The 17,699-nt window shown below is 34.2% G+C and overlaps 1 protein-coding gene across 1 annotated transcript in view; it reads right to left on the bottom strand.

Annotated features, from left to right (window-relative positions):
• The window catches only part of SLC9A9 (solute carrier family 9 member A9), a 235,042-nt gene that overhangs the window by 80,401 nt on the left and 136,942 nt on the right, over positions 1 to 17,699 (bottom strand). The window lies entirely within an intron of this gene.

Here is a 17,699-nt window from a genome sequence, read left to right as displayed (position 1 = left end):
ATGTGTCTTCCACCATGAACTAAGTGTGCACAGTTGAAAAATAATGTGAAATGCATAAACGTACATTCTGATCAGGTCCATTCCTATTTTTAATGAAAAATTATCTTAATATTTAAATAATTTAAATTCAAAATCTTTATCGGTTCTAAATATAGATTTAAGACAACCATATGTATGTATTGTACATTTCTTGAGACATCAGCTCTTATTTATTTTGGAAAAAATGCAGGACATAGCTTTTGACTTTAGCTCTATGTACTAAAAATAGAATCCTGCAACTCAAGTCACTATCAAATTATTTACCTGCTTTATCAATTAATGATCATATGGAAGCTACCTTCTGCCATTTAAGATCAACCATCAAGAGTAAAAGAACAAGCAGTCTAGAATTATGTGATACACAAGCATTTGGTAGAGCAGTCATCAGATGCTGTGATGACTACAATATCATAAAAGTGCAAGCACTGGTATTCCCTATAACTCTGGAGTAAATAGCTTGAATTATTATCCTATTCAGGGCACATTATGTATAAAGCTAACTCTCTGGAGAAAGCCATAATAATGGGGGAGGAAAGAGAAGAGGATAATCAGCAGTAAAGTGGAGAGACTAAGTTACAATGGTGAATATACTATTGGAAGATCTGAAAAACCAGGCAAGGGATAGATCATCATGGAGAAAACTTATCTATATGGTCACTAATAACTGAAACCAAATTGAAGGCACATAATGAATATAAATTATTAGAAGGGGACAGAGAAAACAAAGATCACTAGAAATATTCATTTTTTAGAGATCAGTTATTAAGACATACTTTGAAAACTGATACAATGGAACATGCCACATCTTAGCAATGCTAAACAACCCTGAAACTGCCAACAGTCTTCCTTGGAGAATAATCTTTTTGGCCATATTCCATTGTAGCCTGAAATTACAAGAAGATACTGCCAGGTAAATATTCAGCCTGCCCACATAATGCTCCATCATCATTTAGGATCACAGAACAAGTCCTTCATTTAAAAATATATTAAAAAAGTCACTAATTCATTGGCTATCTTATGGAGAATAAAGCATCACATTTTAAAATAACAGATGGAGCAGAAATTCTTATTCTACATTTAGTTTACTTGGAGTTACTTCTGATCATTTATCTATGTCATTTTTATATTGTCAGTAACTGTTCTTGCATGTTTTTATGAACGGCCTTAAGCAAATTTAGTCAACCATGTGTTAACTGCTCCTTATTATCTGACACACTAATGTAATGGTCGACAACACACACCTTCATTTCAATCTCTTAAGCCTTTATCTTTTTATTGAAGCATTTGGTTATAATCCTTAAACTATATTATTTACAGTATTATGTCAGATAGTACTGAGATTGTACAATTGTTTTCTACTGCAGACTTTTACAATCTGCAATTTGGCAGTCTAAACTAAATCTATCAAACCATGTGTGGCCTCTAGAAACAGGCTAACAAACAGAGAAACTAACAATGACTTAGGAGGCAGATGAGTTTCCTCTGGCTTGATAGGTTATTTGTCATGCCAGTCTGTACTAGAAACAGATCCAATAACAGTATCCAGTACTGGAAAGCGATCACAGATCCTCTGCCATGGATGGCTAGTGAATAAATTTATGCTTAGTCTCACAGACAACCAGATCTCTATGCAATAAATCTAGCCCCATATATAATTTAATTGTGAACCGCAACATAACTAGCATTTTTGATACCTGGGACAGATACTTAATAATAATAATAAAGTTGGAAGGGACCTTGGAGGTCATCTAGTCCAATCCCCTGCTCAGGCAGGAAACCCTATACCATTTCAGACAAATGGCTGTCCAATTTCTTCTTAAAGATTTCCAGTGTTGGAGCATTCACCGCTTAATTGTTCTAACTGTCAGGAATTTCCTCCTTAGTTCTATGTTGCTTCTCTCTTTGGTTAGTTTCCATCCATTGCTCCTTGTCTTGCCTTCTGGTGCTTTGGAGAATAGCTTGACTCCCTCTTCTTTGTGGCAACCCCTGAGATATTGGAACACTGCTATTATGTCCCCCTCATCCTTCTCTTCATTAAACTAGACATACCCAATTCCGTTCTTTATATGTTTTAGCCTCCCGTCTCCTAATCATCTTTGTTGCTCTTCTTTGTACTCTTTCTAGAGTCTCAACATTTTTTTTACATTGTGGTTACCAAAACTGGATGCAGTATTCCAAGTGTGACCTTAACAAAGCATTGTAAAGTGGTATTAACACTTCATGTGATTGTGATTCTATCGCTCTATTAATTCAGCCTAGCACTGTGTTGGCTTTTTTGGCAGCTGCAGCACAATGCTGGTTCATCTTTAAGTGATTGTCCACTAGGACTCTGAGATTCCTCTCACAGTTATTTATTGAGCAAGGTATCCCCCGGCCTAAACTATACCTGTGCATTTGTTTTTTCTTGCCTAAATGTAGAACCTTACTTTTTTCACCATTGAATTTCATTTTGTTAGATAGCACTCAAGTCAGTCAGAATTCTTCTGTATCTTAAGCCTGTCTTCTGGAGGGTTGGCTATTCTTGCCAGCTTGGTATTGTGTGCAAATTTGATGAGTTCCCCATCTATCCCCTCATCTAGATCATTGATGAAGATGTTGAAGAGCACTGGGGCATCCCACTACTCACTTCCTTCCACGTAGATGCAGTTCCATTGAGGAATACATGCTGAGTACGGTCAATCAGCCAGCTACGAATCCATCTGGTGGTGATGCTGTCTAACCCACATTTTTCTATCTTATCAAGTAGTAGGTTGTGATCTACTTTATCAAATGCCTTACTGAAATCCAAATAAATTATATCCACAGCATTCCTCTGGTCCACTAATTTTGTCACTTGGTCAAAGAATGCAATATGATTTGTCTGGCATGATCTGTTTTTGACAAACCCATTTTGGCTTTTGGTAATTACTTTGTTTGCCTCTAGGTGTTCACTGATTCATTGTTTGATTATCTTTTCCAGGCTGATATGTCTGTAATTTCCTGGATCCATTTTTTTTTCTTTTTTGAAGATGGGAACTACATCAGCTCTTTTCCAGTCCTCCGGTAGTTCCCCAGTTCAATGATTCTGAGATCACATCTGCCAGTTCCTTGAGAACCTTTGGATGTAATCCATCTGGTCCTGGTGATTTGAACTCGTCTAGGCTAGGCAGGTGCTCACTTACCATTTTCTTGCCTATCTTAACTTGTGTTTCTAATCTGTTTTTTACAGTACTGTTTCTAATAAGTTGGGTTGTTTTTTTCCCTTTGTGTAAAGACAGATGCAAAAAACAAGTTAAATAGTTCTGCTTTCTCCCTGTTGCTTGTCACCTTCTTGGCACTTTCTCCCACTAATGGGCCAATCATTTCCTTGACTTTTTTCTTCTTTTTTACATGTTGAAAGAAGCTTTTTGAATATTCTCTTCCTTCACTTTTACTGCACAGTATTGTCAACTGCCAATTGGTGTACTAGTAGCAGCAATACAATCCACACGCTCAAGTAACTAGATAAATGCATCTCCTTGTTGCTTGCACCTGGGAAAGACCATTTCCACCACCCCACTCTTGTATGCCACTGATTGTGAATAAGACCTTACATGCCACTATGACCTGACTGGATGAAGGCAACACTGGAAATGGATTAGGTAGCTAATGGAGTAGAGATGGAGGGGAGGAAATTGGTAATGATAGGTGAGACAAAGTATGGGAAGGGATTGGGGGAGTCAATCATTTCAGGGGATGAGAACATGAGAATTTGGTGTTAATCTTGATTTCCAGCTCACCAATTTGAACTCAAGTATTAGGCAGCTGAATTACTGGATATGCTGCACTCGGATTGATGCCTACTCCTGCTATGAGGAATATGGGAGGAATTAAAATCAGGCTTCTAGCCCAGACTGCCCAACATGGGAAGTGCAGTTTTCAGCAACTTCGAACATTAACCATGATTCCTAAGGATACCATAATTTGCAATTCAAATATATATGTGAAATAGAACAATATACATTCTGCCATACATGCTAGAGAGAACCTGCATTGGGAACACGGTGATAAATTAATATAGTGCTCCTATCCTTGCTGATCAAGATATAGCTGTTGTTTGCACTGATTAAAATGTAAGATTGGGGATGGGGTCAAGTTACCTGAGGGCATCTCTGAGAGCTATCTCAAACCAGCAGTCAGGCTTATCTCTTATGACATTAGCCTTCAAAGTAACTCATGCTGATACTTGGATATTCCACAGTGACAATAAAACTGCGCCAGCTAAGTTACAATTAAGATTTAATTTCCTCTCTTGTATGGATTAAACTTCTCATTAATGTGATAAAACCATGCTATTCCATACTACTGTTTTGATCCCAGTGCCAAATGGATCATACAGATGTATAAAGCAAACAATGAGAGATGAAAAATAAAAAATTCAGAATCTTCTTGCACTTTGTTTAAAAAAATAAACAAGCCAACCAACCAGAGAACTTCAGGTGTTCCTTTAAGATTACATTTCTACCAATACTATAGTTCAATTGTTTCTTTGAATAAAGAAAAAGACCATGTTACTACTAATATTCTGTGTTTAAATTCACTGAAACCAATTACTTCCTTGCTGAGACAAGAGGTAACTTCCCATTTAAATCTTACAAATGTACTGACTAACAAATTATTGTTGGACTGTTATTTCTTTGAAAATTAACAATAAAAATGCCATGTTGTATTATAATTAGCTATTACTATATATTCTCATCCATCCTGCACCAAGAGGACTGTTTTAAAAGGTATGCTATTAAGAAGCTGTCTTAATTAACCTTTTTATATTCAGTCAATTATAGAATAGTTTTATAGGCTCAATAACATAACTTTTAAAGTATTCAATTTATTGTTATTTATTGTGCTCAGCACTGCACAATTTTTGTTTTTTTTAACAGGAGTTTCTCCATCCATACATATATAGTATGTTTATTTAATAATCCAATCATTTATAAAGTGCATTACTATACAATCTGATACCTTCCCATTGAATTCAATAAATCTTACTCCCTAGTAAATGGACACTGGACTTATCAATGCTCATTACCTTGTCTAAGGCAAAGGCTTAACATGGGGATAAATTACAAGGCATCACAAATTATTATAAATACAAGAAACCCAGGAATCCCAAAGGATTTTCATACACATGTAACACATTCACAGCATTTAAAAGGTGTTAGTGAAATTGCTTGAGAAGCTTGTTAGAAATGCTTTATTTAAACATGTTAATTATCCCATTATGTACACCTGGAGAACACTATAATTATGTAAACATAGACTGCAAAAAAAAAAAAAAAAAAATCTGGAAGCACATAGGAAATGGGCATCTCCACAGGATCTAGTTCCTTTGACCCATAGCTTCTTTAGAGAGGGCAAAGTAATAGAGTTAGCAAAATGGTGTAGCTGAAAAAGGACTAAGAGAAGACTGAGGAGCAGAAAATGCTATGCCTGTCTCCAATCAAGCTGGGAAGAGTACAAAAAGGTATTTATGTGACTACAATAGTAGTTCTGCTGATCTGATAAATGTTGACTTTAACTGGTCTATATGGTGAAAAATTTATAATACAGATAGTTCTCAATGTATGAACACAGTTGGTACCAGAACTTCCATTACTGAGTGATGTGATTAAATAAGACAAGCTCAATTTTACAATCTTTTTTGCCATGGTCATTAAGCAAATCAGTCCGCTATTAATCAAATCTGGCATCCTCAAGTGACTTTGCTTGTCAGAAATCCCCTGAGAAGGTTGCAAATGGCTACAACTTGTTGTTGTAAAATACAAGTCAATTGCCAAGCTCCAAAACTTTGATCATATAACTCTGAGGACACTGCAACAGTCATAAATGTGAGGACCAGTTGTAAGTTCCTTTTTCAGTGCCGTTGTAACTGTGAACAGTTGTTGAATGAATGGTCATAAATTGTAGGACTACCTGTAATGTATATTCTGCCCAGAGCTCCTCTGTGAGGGAGATAGGAGGAGTTAAGAAGTTTGATATACTTGGTACCTTGGTACTCATCTGCTTTGAAATTCATTGAATTTGGTACTCAATGCACTTTGACACAAACATTTTGTCCTGATACTAATTGTTTTGTACTTGACACATAAGCTAGAAGTTTAAGTGTCAGCTGCCCTGTGATTCACAAAATTATTCCTTATGGGAAAATTTTTATTTGGTACTCATCATGCCTCCTGGAAGCCATTAACAATGAGTACCAAGGTTCCACTGTATAAATAAAATAAATAAATATTCAGCTAATTTTCTTTTTATTTATTTGGATTTGTCAGTCTAAAGCTTGTTAACTGAATGTGGATGCTTTTTATTATTTATGTTTTATTATTTATGTTATTATTTATGAAAGAGATATTGTTTTGTGATTAGGGAAATTGTAAGTATGTTTGCTAGTGCATTAATGTGCCATACATATTACGGTATTTCATGAAAATCCTAAATATAAATGCTGTGGCTATATATTGATGATTTTATTATGCATGTGAACAAGTTTGAGCATGAAGTAAATATACCAGTTATTGAACCATCCAAGATCACAGTCCATAAATAATTATGACTTTTCTAAAATGCCTAGAAAATTAATTTTGATGGAATGACTTATTACATCAATCACACAGCATAATACCTATCAACCAAATGCTCATTTTAGCATAACAAATAGATTTTTCATTGCCCACTGATTCGCTAGGAAATGAACAACTATAGCAATTCAGCCTGCCTTTTAGTCTTTATATAAGAAGTTAATCTATCAGGCATGTACTGAGCAGAATAGTTTAAAGTGGTAGTCAAAAAAGGGATGAGAGGACTAGGGCATTCATTCTATTTGACTTTGGGGATTGATTCAGATTTAGCAATTTTGTGTTCCAATTTTCAGTTAAGAAGCTGCGGCAAAGAAAATCTATGGAGATTCTCAGTCATCCCGGCCATGGTTGTCCCAAAGATGCTTTTTTTTTCACAAAGCAACTGGACTTCCTTGTTTTTCTTTGAAGATGTTTCACTTCTCATCCAAGAATGAGAGCGCTGACTGGATGGTGGAAATGGCAGGATTTTACTCCTTACAGACAGCAGGTCACTTGCATTCTTTTAGCGAATCATTAATACTCTCTAGAGGCTTATCTGTGTTGCCAGGGTCATCTGAATATGTGGACTTTGCTGTCTTCAAAAGTGTGGCTTTTGTCTTTTAAATACAGATGAACTGCTGAATCATGTCCTGATGGGTTTGTTCTCTGTTGTGTCAGGCATTTATGAAGTGGTTGTTATGAATCATGCCATTCCCCACCTTCCAGTCAGAGCTGAAGAAGCTTCTTGGATGAGAAGTGAAACATCTTCAAAGAAAAACAAAAAAGTCAGTTGCCTTGTGAAAAAAGCACCTTTGGGTGCAGCAAAGTTGTGTTTCTCCTGAATAACTCATTGTCAGCCTTATGCTTGTCCTGTCTAACAAGCATACGGTGACTCATCCAGGAACCAATGCACTGAAATTCTCACATTGGTGCCATTAAGGATCCATGGTAGGATTTTAAAAAATATCTAGTCTGAAGCTTGAAAATTACTGCAGAAACAGGTTATCAGTTTGCTATTCAATTACATACTACTTCAGAAGTCTGGTTCATGTTCTTTTATCTCAGCCAATTTTTGATCAACCTCTACTGGATCATGGGAAACTTGAATTATAATTTCATTGAGTCTTTCTTTAAAAAGATCCTTTTCTCTGTTAACTGAGTCCTCTGTCTTTCCAGCATCAGTATTTGATGTCAGTAAACAATAGAAAGAAACCCTTATGACTCATTCTTAATATACATTTATTTTGCTTTATCAACAAGAATAAAATGCAAAACAGAAAAACATATATTCAACATTAACAACAACAAAAGACAAAGAAAAAAATATGTATAGAAAAGGAACAAAATGCCCCAAATATCAAATCAATTTAACATTAAGCATAAAGAATCCACCCTGGCTGGATGCTGAATTTTTTTTTAAAAAAACTCTGATAAATTCTCCTCTCCTTTACAGAACAGATCTACAAATAGTTTTAAGCTTTCTCATCCCTATTTAACAAGAATACTATATTATATAAACAAATATTCCAGGTGAAGGTATCTCCATTTGATAACCAAATGACCCAACATTTAATCATATATAAAAATTAAAAAAAAAACAGCCAGCAGGTTAGCCCAAATACTATTCTCTTAAGACTCATTCATAAACAATTGTTTTAAATAATCCATTTACTGTTTCCTGGCTCAGTTACTATAGTTCTACTGAACTACCTACTATATTGTATACATTAACTATGGTCTTTTGCATCTATCACTCTGACTGTTTCTTCTCTTTTATATAAGATTATCAAATTTAGCATAAAGTGATCATAGATCAATATAGCCTAATGTGTAACTAAAATGAAACTGGTAAAATGGACAGCAGCATCAGAGATTGAAAGTTGAAGAAACATTGTAAAGTTTTAATATGTTTAATATGTTCATTCATGCAGGTAGCTTACTGAAGGAAAAAGCAGCCTGCCATTAATGGAGAACATGGAAATCTGTGGCAAGGGTATAGTGAGCAAGCACTAATTCCAAAATTAATTAATGAAATTGTCTTTGAACAATCACTACAGAGCAAAATGCATAGCTAAACTTAAGAAGTACATAAAACACAATATAGGCAAGTCATCCATCCCCTTGTTACTTTTACTGTATCTCTATTCAGACCATTATATGGAGGGGGGGAATGGCATGGTTGTCCTGAAAACAAGGGCAAGCTATTCAAATGTCCAATCTTGATTAAAAGTTTACAGAGAACAAATGTGTTAATTATTAGGCACATTGCATTTAATTACAGACTCTTTGAATCATCAGAAGGGTGAGTGGGGGGAGATAGAATTTTTTTTTAAACTAAACTTAATTTTATCTTGCTAGATAAAATGCTAAATTAAAGAAAGTTTAATGGAACATGTTTTTTTAACTTGTTTAGAGAAGTGTCAGAAATATGTTTTGATGAAAGAAAATGGGTGAATAACCTGCAAGATGAAAACAGCAGAAAACCAATGAGTTCATATGCAAATTTATCTAAGTGCAAATAAACAGAAGCTGATGTGTAGTTCCTATTAATCTCAATTCCTATCCAAATTTCTTTGCTTATGAACTTGTGAATCATTCACTTGTATGAACGATGTTTGAGCTACTTTGACAGGATTTTATTTTAATGAAAAATTAATCAGTGTATTACTATGACTTATGCTGCAAAAGCTCATAACATAAGAATCTCAGTTAACAGTTTTTAAATAAACATTGTAGTCAAAATGACATTGCTCTGATACTCAGTGAAAATTATGACCATACATAGCCAGAATAGTATTTCCTTTTTTCAATAGCAAATCAATGTATGTGTCACTCTGAGGAAATTATTTTTTCATCTCTATGGAAGAATGATATTAGCTGAGTGGCATTATGAAACAGAGAGTGGAACTAAGTTACAAGAAAATCTCTTCTCATTTAATTGCATTTTTCTTTCTTAAAATGACATTTCTTCACAATGACAAATGAACAATGAGCATGTGCCAACAAGATAAACAACTGGGTGCACTAACAGGAATTTTGAAACTAATGTCCCATTGATCAATTTAGCCCATTTTAAATGATATTGCTTGATGCTTTGTTTTCCTTTTAAAGGAAGAGAATAGACTAGATCACAGTTTTGTATGCAATAATAAAAAAATATTTCTAAACAGTTTCAGATACTGATACATTAAGAAAGAACTTGACCAATTAGAAGATCATATTGTTCTTTTTAGATGTACTTCAGTGATGACTTTTGGTATCAATACAGAATTACCATTGATAGCCCATTATTTTTCTTTTTGTTGAATCCTTTAGTAATCCATAGGAGTTTGTCTGAGGAGTTTCTCTGAGACTCTGACAACCACTATCATAACACTGTGCTGAAAATTTCTATTTTTTCAATCTATCATCATTCTGTCCAGGAGAAAAGAAATATATTTCATTTTTTTCTAGATGAAAAGAACATTAATTTGAGGACTTCAGAGAATGTGCTAACAATTACTTTAAATATATATCTAACCTGTTTTAGTATATAACGGAAGATGGCAACTCTTTCTGTATAATTTTCCATCAATCTATTGTGATCATCTGAGGAAATGCATATATAGTTGGATGGAGTTTTCTTGAGGTGACTTGCTTGAACCTTCTCTGTTACTCCTCAGTTTTTTGGGAATGAGTTTCTTGCTGAGCCGAAGACACACACCTCTTTATCTATTTTAAAAAGCCTCCCAGGCTATGTCTTTTTAAAACAGGCCTTTAATTGGTGATTTCATTTTATAAAAAATATCACCAATTTTAATTCTGAGTTAATGTTTTACTGTCAATTGATGCTATGTCCCCCTTCCACCTTTTAAAAAAATCCAAAAAACCCCCCATCAAAACTATCTTCAGGCAAACCTTTTCTTTCTGAAGTATTGAGTATGTAACTGTTCTGGAATTACTCCATTAAAGGAATAATAACATGAGTAGATATGATGTCATTAGATTCTTCCACTGCTTTTCAATTTAGCAAAAAAGCTTCTTTGAATCCCTGCAATCTTAGTACAGAATGAATATAAAACACTGATGGGTTTCAAAGCTTGAATTACTCTAAGCAGTTCAGTTACTTCTTACATCAAGTAATCTCTATTAAGAGGGATATGATGAATTTAAAGTACAATATTAACATTTAAATATGTTACAAAGCTACAAAGTTACAAAGCTATCTATTATCTACCTAGTGAAACTGCAAGACTATATGCTAAGTGGGTTGTGCAAACATGGTCTTTCTGAATAGACAGACATTTTTGTATCGATCACTATTAATGAAACCAATATTATTATTCAGTTAATAAGGAGAATGGGAAAAGTGTGTAGTAAAGAATCTATTTCACACAGTTTTTTAATATATATTTTCAGTGTAATGTAGAGCTGCCTGAATCTGCACTATATTTTATGCTGGTCATCTGTTCATTAGCATGGGGGAACTGATGCCTTATGATGTTTATAGATTGTGAAGTATGGTTTTCCATGCTCCTAATTTAATGTTGTTGATATCAAATATGTAATTCTTTTCTAGAGCACATATTCAGATCTGTCTGGAAAAACCAGAATCTGGAATGCTTGTGTAGCATCTTGTTTATCTTTTTTCCCACTTTTTTTATTGGCATGCCCAGTTGCATGCAACCACATAGACAAGGGAAGAAACCTTCTGGGAATTGCTTCACATATGATATAAATTCTGAAGAGGACGCATGCTATATAGTTGATTACTCAGTGATCCAAGAAGTGTAGAGACTCTGAATCTGAATTGTTAATGAGATGAAGGGTCCTTGATGTTCTCTGAACTTGGTTGTTTTCTTGCCGACATTTCATTACCCAAACTAGGTAGCGTTATCATCTACAAATATTGTCCTTTATTAGTGAGATTCACACTTTCTATTTTATTACAGTTGTATCAACATATACATAATGTTAAAACTAAGGAAGGAGCTACTGTGATCACACAATATGGTAAGATATAGTTTGTTTAACAAGTGTTTGCTAACTAGTTCAAATTTGCTTAGTTCATGCAACTCATTAAGCTAGAAACCAAGGCTGGAAAACCAAATTGGCTAGGGTCATAAATCATGCTAAACTGCAAATAAGCAAACCACATTATGACTTAGTAATGTATTTATGAATGTTGCCTTTATGGCTTCTTTAATAAGGTGGCAGTAGAAATTGAATGAATATTTCTCAGATACTAGAAAATTGCTGAGATATCTGCCTTATTGCTTCTCACTGTGTCTCTATTTAGAATTGCCTGGTAAATCTCTTATCAAATTAAATACCACAAACCTGTTAAAGGAATAATATTAACCAAATGCTGCCAACATGTGTTTTTTAATGGCACACCGTGTATATCAGGATAAAAATCATTCTTATGCTAGGAACCTCAGAAGGTGTGGGTATATATATGTGTTTGAATATTCACACATTAAAACGTGCCAATTCACAGCATAAACTCCTCTGTGAAAATGCATCATATAGCTACTCTATTTTGCTGTATAGCCTATCTGCATACCCAGTACTGAATTCTTGTTGGCAAAGTAACTGTATAGTTAACCTGAGTTATTATTGCATTTGGGAATAATTCATATATGCATTGAAAGTATGAAATGTATTCCTACCTTTTATCTGCTTTAAGTTCAGATATTACCTGGTGCATTTTAGTGTTACTTATCATTTGAAAATCTCTCAGAATCACTTGGATAGTGAGATGGGAGATGCATAAATTTTATAAATAAAATAAATGTATGAGAAATGTTATGTTGCATATAATAGGCAATGCTAGCTAATACTCACATTAATTCAGTGGAAGCAGTTGCTACATTGACTCCAAAATGAATACTTAAAAATGGAACTGTAATATGCAAGATATTAGTGATACCTTTGAAGTCGGTGAACGTATTCTCAGTAGCTTTTTTCAATTCATAGTTTTTTATAACTTTATGAATCATGAACTATATCTGACCCATCAAAGAAAACACTCATGTGTACCAATAAATGTATCCATAATTATGTTCCTAAAAGCACTGCTGTTCTTTTTCAATATCTTCTGATTTAGGACACAAAGTGATTCAATTATACTGAATTCTGTGATGTCAAATCAACCCATTTCAACTAGCAGTGTTCGAAAAGACTCTATGGACCAAAAAAGAAGCCTATTATATAACTTTGATTTAGAAAATGTATATATTCCCTTCATATGAAGACTTTGTTAGAGGATAATATTATATCTGAAAACATCCTCTAAAGAATTTTCTTGACTACAATAGCTGGAATGACTATGAGGAGATAGCCTCATAATATATAGAAAATGCTTTGTTACCATATAAGAACCATAATAAGGGAAAATAAAGGACTTAAAAAGTGCCACTTAACATTACTACACAATGTAGTATCACAGGTCACATCTTTCCCTATTGTCAAATTCATGGTGTTTCTATGGTAGTAGTATTAGTCAAGGAACAAATTGCAGCTGTGAAGCTACTAGGAAGCATCACTTATAATCACAAATGTTTCTATATACATACACCAAGTATGGAAATAGAAGACATAAAATACAGTTTATACCTGCCCAGAAATTCATAAATTGGAGAATGGAAATCTTGTTGAAGGTGTCTGGGTAAGAATAAAAGGAGAAAGTATTTCTGGGGAAGATGGGAAATATTCTGAAATAATGGCACAGAAAATACATTGTACAATGTGCTGGCAGTTTAATCACTGGAATGTGAAGATGGTAAGTGGATGAGAATGCTTTTATGAGGTCTCTGTCCAATGAAAGATTCTAACCAGCTTCTTGGTCTCCCAAAATGCTTAGTGAAATGAAGCAACTGAAAAGACAGCCATACCAGTGTTTCTCAAACTTGACAACTTTAAAGATATGGGGAGTTCAGTTCCATAATTCCACCACCATTTTCTGGCAGGTGAATTCTGAGAGTTGATGTCCACACATTGTAATCAAGGTTAACAAACACTGACCTAGACTAATAATGGTTAAAAAAAACCTAGATGTTGATGTGACTTAGCACTTTATTCATGGAGAAGCATCAATCAAAAGAAAATTAAATATATCTTGCTAAGTAACCTAAAATATTGATTAGCTATAGATTCAGCATAAGAACACACACACACACACACACACACACACACACACAAACACAGTGTGTGTGATACAAAATTATGACAAATATATGTTGGTCCCTATTACCATGATAACAAAAAGGATGTTTTAATTTAGATACATCCTACTGTTGATCATATAAACAAGGAAATTTTATCTAACATTTATATATTTAGAATTTGGATGAGAAGAATTTCTTGTATGGATCTTTATTAGATTTTTCTGGGGTGGTGTTAGCCTTTCTGGGCAGACCAGAGAGGAAACACTAAATAAGCTAATCCTACTTATTGTAAAGCTACATTAATAGAATCTTGCAAGTCTGAAAGTACAGCTCTCCTGCCATCTTCTACCACCTGAGAAACTAGGGAAGGTCCTTTCTTAGCCTCTTGCTCTATCCACTATCCAGCTAGGGGCTACACCCTCTTTTATCCTAGGCAGCATCTCTCCATGTCTCCCAAGGTCTTTCCCACATAAGGCACTGGGGGTAGGTGAAATAACATGAATAAAGCACTTCATTATGTATGATTTTAAAAGTTCATTATGAAAAAGCTACAGTTGTAGCTTGCAAGACAATTTCCAGATTCTTTGTGACAATATAGTAAAAGATCAGCATCTGCTAAGAAAATCCACTATGAAATATATTTATATGTCTTTATTGAAAATATTTGCAGAAGACTCATATGCTGTTCTTCTGTTTGCAAGCCTGTTGCTTGATGCTGTGAAATTTTGTTGCTGCTAAATCTTTATCTAATTATCTATCTATGAATGAAATAGCTCATAGGCTGAATCCAATGAAACCATGGTAAATCTGATAAGAATGATGGACGCTTGAGTTGTATTTCCAAATTACAATGAACTTGGCTGACATTGAAGATAAGAAAAAGCAATCAAAATATCCGAGCAACACAATTCTCATACACAGTATATGGGTCCTGACATTTTTTCTTTATTCTTTACACCAAAAGAGATTTTGTCATTTATCTAAGCTTCTTTATTGTACTTCCAATGCAGTTATTTTCAGCTAGTGTTTGACATGATTGTAAACAAACAAAGCTTTAGCTATATTTAGAATCAGCGGTAAGAAATAGTTGAATTACAAAGCAATAATGCAAGCACATTCTTCCTTGGTGACACTATTAAAACTTCTTAAGTGACTCCTTAAATATACTATAAAATAGCTGAATTTAACTGAAGTTCACAGATATGTTTTAACAATATGATCACTAAGAGATGACATTGATTTGTAGATAAAAAAAATAAAGTTATATAGGAAATTCTAATTCCATCTCTTCTTTTGGTGGTTAAGAAAACAATGTTTTTTATACTCGTTTTCTTCTTTCTTTCTTTCTTTCTTTCTTTCTTTCTTTCTTTCTACGATTTTTCTACTTAGATATCTTTTTTGATAGAGAATTCACTAACAAGGTATATACTAAGTACAACTTTGTATTCAGGTACATTATGTTACTTAGGAATTATTTCCATAATTCCATAATACAGCATTAACCTTGTGAACTTTCAAGCTTCCTCCTTCCATTATATATTCAAGATGGACAGTATTTAATATTTATGTGCTATGTAGGGGTGTGGGTCTATACATATGTTGTACATAGTATGTTTAGGTGTGTGTCATGTATGTGTTTCACTTTGAGAGCGGGCAACTAAATTTCATTTTTGATGTGTGCCGTTGTGCCCACAGTAAAATAATAATAATAAAGCTTATCTTATCTCGTCTCGTCTTGTCTCGTTTTGTCTCATCTCATCTTATCTTATAAGCATGGTCCATCTTATCTCGTCTTGTCTCATCTCATCTCATCTCATCACATCTCATCTTATAAGCATGGTCCATCTTGAAACCTCAAACATTTTCTACCTCTTCCCTTGGATTATGAGATCCCTTCCTTTGGGCTTCAGTTTTAGAACTCTGCATGGAATGTGTGTATTTGTGTGTGTGTGTATGTGTGTGTATGTGTGTGTGTGTGTGTGTCCCTATGAACAATCCTGCTGTATTACCAACAACTGCTTTTAAGTTGCAATACACTGTAGGTTTCAATGGGCAATACAAAGCCCACTCAATTTCTATCGTGTTCTGTTCAGTTTGGGTAGGAATAGATAGCTAATATCATCTACATATTGATAATACCTAACCCTATACTGACATATGACATTATCTATTCAATTAATGCAAATACTAAGTAAGATTAAAGAAGGAACTCAGCCATGGTACATGCAATAATTGAGTGACTGTGGGCCTGGTTTCTCCATTTAATCACAATTTGGATCAATCAAGTCAGATTGCAGCAGAATCACCACAATGTTTTCAACCCTTGCAGGCAATTAAAACGGATACTATGTTTGATGGTATATTGACTTGCAGAAGAACAAGGATGGCCATAGTCCCACCATCCACCCCTCACAACAAGCCATTAATGATAGTGGCCAATGCTACTTTTCTAAAGTTAATAGAATATCACTATGGCTTCAGGAACTGCTTCTCAGGAATCATTCTAAAGTTTATTATTAAAGGCAAAAATTCATGTTAACTCCTAATTCCTTATTGCTTGGTCACTAAAGCCTACTTCTCCATTCTTGAAAACTCTTAACATCAGGAACTCTTTGAAAGGGAGGTTTGTCAAAGGGATAATGGAAAAAAAACAACTTTTTACTATATCCTTATGGTCAGTAAGGCCTTTAGAAATACTGCAGTGGTCTAATATTGGAACACTCTGATGAATGGGCAATATTTGTCACTGTTCTGAATGTTGTATTACTTTCTAACAGGTTGATTGAGTATTGATAATTATGTTGAAATATAGAAATACTAGTATGGCAGAAAAGAGATATTATAATCTCAGTTGCAAAAATACCATGAAGGAAGAGAGGCAACAACAACACTAGAAATTTTTGTCCTGTTTTAGATAGCTATTATTATTTTTTCCAGTGATCTAGGTCCAATTACAGATAAAGAATATGCGATCCTCTAAACCTGAACAAAAGTTCTCTTCTTTGACCATGATAGGCAGAAGCTAGTTAATGGTATATATTTCCCTTCTTTAGTCTAGCTTATTCTGAATGGAAGTATTATTTCCCTTTTAGACAGGTGCCCAGGTAGAGCCAGTCTGTGACAGCTAGATACACATGGCCACTGGGCTTTAGACACTTATGTCTGAACCAGATTTAAACACTTGCAGGATTACCTGTGTTGCCACTGTCAGATTGATTTAAGACTCATTTAGCAGAGGGCTATTTAAAGCTGAGATTTTCAAGATGGATTTAAATGAAAGTCCTCAGTGGCATAAAAGCAGGTAGGATGGAATCGAAGTCCCATAGAAAGCATGTTTTAAAAATTCTCTGATCTACTCAGTATAATATTTAGTAATATACTAAACCTATGGAACAGATTCTCCAAATGTACACAGTGTATTCTGAATGTTATCACAGTAAATCTTGGAATCTAAATGATGACCAATGGAAGCACTGGAAATTACTCTTTGTTGCTATGTAGTCCACATCTGGATTTTTGCATCTAATGTTTAATAGCTCTAGTCTGTCAGGCTTTTCTACTCCCAAAATTTACTATGCATCATACTACTGCAATGTTGGTAAGTAGCACTATTAATTATCTTTGTTTAAAGGACACACACACACACACACACACACACACAAACACATATTACTGTAACTCAATTAGATAATCTTTCATTTTAAAAATCTAGATTTGTTTTGACTAAACAATAAAAGGAAATAATTTATGATCAGAAAAGTCATTCTGAATGATGCATCTAAATTACAATTTACAACAAATATAAATTGTACAATGTCATATGTATTACTAAAAAAACCCCTACTGTCTTCAAAAAGACAATTTCCATTAAAACCTGGTGCAATAACACGTATTCAATCTACACTTAATAAATTAACCAATTAATAATAGCAATTTGTCA

This window comes from Crotalus tigris, unplaced genomic scaffold (genome assembly GCF_016545835.1).
Source record: "Crotalus tigris isolate CLP2741 ecotype Arizona unplaced genomic scaffold, ASM1654583v1 scf7180000018923.2277400, whole genome shotgun sequence".
Classification (NCBI taxonomy): Eukaryota; Metazoa; Chordata; class Lepidosauria; order Squamata; family Viperidae; genus Crotalus; species Crotalus tigris.
The sequence above is the reverse complement of the archived record's forward strand: the minus strand, read 5'-3'. Positions and strand labels throughout refer to the sequence as shown.